Consider the following 2,504-nt stretch of genomic DNA (forward strand, 5'->3'; position numbering starts at 1 on the left):
GCGCAATCCGGGGCTTCAGGGGCGCCCCGAGCGGGATTATGGGCCCCCACGGCCCTGGCAGCGGGGGGAGAGGAGCTCAAACCCGCTGCTGCTGCTGTCACCGGGGCGCCTGAAAGCAGCGCCGCCCCCGGGGGAACCTGCCCGGCCCGGGGACAGAGGGGAGCCTTTGCCGCGGCCGCTCCCCCTCGCCCCGGGCAGGAGGGCGCAGCGCGGGAGGCCGCAGAGGCCAGGCAGGCTGCAGTTACCTGGGCGCGGGCTGCGACTCAGCGGCGGAGGCGGTTGCAGGTTCTTCCTCCCCGGGCCCAGGTGCCGCAGGCGGGAGGCAGAGGGAGTCTCCGGGCGGCCGCCTGAGGGAGCCCGCGCTGCAGCCAGCGCCGAGCCGCGGCCCGTAGGTGGGAGGGGGACCCGGGCCAGGCAGCCAGAGAGGCCTGAGGTCCGTGGGTGAATAATGCCCCTTGCAAACCGTGTCCTCCACACAAACTTACTTGCTCTGCCCCGCCGGCGCTTTTGCTCATGCATTTTTACTTGAGCTGCCTGCCCCAGCCTGGGACACTTTTTGGCACGAGCATTTTGCGACCAGACTGCTAGCTATATATTTTTTTAATATCGACCTTGAAAATCTCCCGTGTGTAGCTCGGAATAGCCCACTGTTCTCACCATACTACTGCTACTGCTTTCAAGTCTCCACGATATTTAAATTACTAATAGAGCTGATTTTTTCTTGATTTTCCAATCCCCTGGGAATTTCTGCTGAAGAATGTGAGTGATGCAGACAATGGATGTAAATGATGTTAGCACACACAGTCCATCTCCCTGCATTGGGATTTAGGTCCTGATCATGCAGTTAAATTCACATAGTTGAACCCTTGCAGCTGTGCAGAGTCCTATTGATTTAACTGATTGGAATCTCACTCTGAAAAGGAATGAAATTTAAATATAAGGGTGCAAAGTGATTAAGAAGATGAGTTATCAGAGACCTGGTGCAACTGTTCCTGATTTGAGGGACTGGAAAATAGGAAATAAAATGTTTGGTCAAATGCTGCCTTCACATATTCTGGTGCAAGCTACTGACCCAAGATTTATAAGTAATTTCAAAATTATGGAGACTTACAACAGCAACATGGAAATCAGATAAGAAGATACTTTATTTCACTATTGAAAGGAAAAGCAAACTTTTTCTAAAGGTCGTCTTCTTTCAAGGCTGATTTTGCAGCCACTGTGAACACAGAACTCATATTGATGTAAATGGCTGCTCCAAACACAATACAGAATTGAGCTTTAAAAGACAGAGCATGATAAATCTATCTCCAGCTTTGTTGATTGTTCAGAAGTTAGTTTTATTTTTGTTAATGTAATTTTATATATAACATAGATCCTTTTGATTCATTTTAAACATTCTCCTGCATCATGCACTGATCTGATTCTGTCAGTGTCTCTTCCCTCTATGCTTACCTCTTAATTCTCAAAAGGGTCTCATGCTATTTCACCTTTCCTAACTCCACTTGACCACTACCGGTATGTGGAGACACCATCATCATGGCAAATCCTAAAGGGATCCGGCCTTCTTGCAGATTCAGGGCCACCTGGATCATGTCTGGCTATGTGCTTAGGCTGTATATTCACTTTATGGCCATCACCAGCAATCTTATTGCATCACTGAAGCTTTTGGCACCCACTTGATCGCCAGTTGTGTAGCTTCACTCCTTGATACATACGCTATGGAATTTGTTGGTCTTCCATTATAATATGTCCATACGGAGAAAGCCACCAAAACTTGAAGACATAATCTTAAAAAAGCATTGTCAGGTTTAACGTTGTTATTTTTACAGAGCCATAGTACTTTATGGACAAACACAAATGACAGCACCCTGCCCAAAGCAGCTTGCAATGTATGGTCCCGATTATCCACATGCTGAATTTTACACACATGGGAAGTCCTATATGACTTCATGTGACTATTCATCTGTACTTAAAATTAAGTACATGCATGCATGATCAGGGCCTAAGTTTGCATGTATAAGATCAGTGGGTTGAGGTGACAAAAGTGCTGCAGGGGAAATGTATTTATTTACAAAATAGCATGTGTATGTACAAACTAAACAAACCCCCAAACCGTGGTTTTTCGGCAGTGGTGGGAGAACATAGTGGATCACCCCTCTCCCTCCTTGCCTTCCAGGAACAGCGAGCCTGCAATCTTTTTGCACATGCACTTGCCATTGACTTCAATGAACAATCCCCACGTGGGAGAACTTGCGGGAGAGCAGGAAGCTCCTGCACTCAAATCCCCCCCTCTCTTGTACCCCACTGACTGTCCCCTTTCCTTTGCTTCCCTATCGCTAGCCCCCCTCCCCCCCGTTCCCCCAGCCAACCGCTCCGCCCCTCACCTGCCTCTTCCTTCCCCCTCCCCATGGGAGGAATAGAGAGAAGGAAATACAGAGCGTCTCTGCCCTGTGACCTACGGAAGTGACGTAACCCGGAACGGATGGGGTAGACCCCAGTTTCCG

The 2,504-nt window shown here is 49.0% G+C and overlaps 1 protein-coding gene across 2 annotated transcripts in view; it reads right to left on the reverse strand.

The window, feature by feature from the left end:
- Positions 1 to 286, reverse strand: part of LOC113405127 (CTP synthase 2) — a 134,079-nt gene extending 133,793 nt beyond the window's left edge. For both annotated transcript variants that reach the window (XM_026649738.1, XM_026649735.1), the window contains exon 1: positions 246 to 286. The gene's annotated coding sequence lies outside the window, so the exon portion shown is untranslated. The remainder of the gene's footprint in view (positions 1 to 245) is intronic.
- Positions 287 to 2,504: the final 2,218 nt, after the last annotated feature.

This window comes from Terrapene carolina, unplaced genomic scaffold (genome assembly GCF_002925995.2).
Source record: "Terrapene carolina triunguis isolate 2854851 unplaced genomic scaffold, T_m_triunguis-2.0 Scaffold23, whole genome shotgun sequence".
Classification (NCBI taxonomy): Eukaryota; Metazoa; Chordata; order Testudines; family Emydidae; genus Terrapene; species Terrapene triunguis.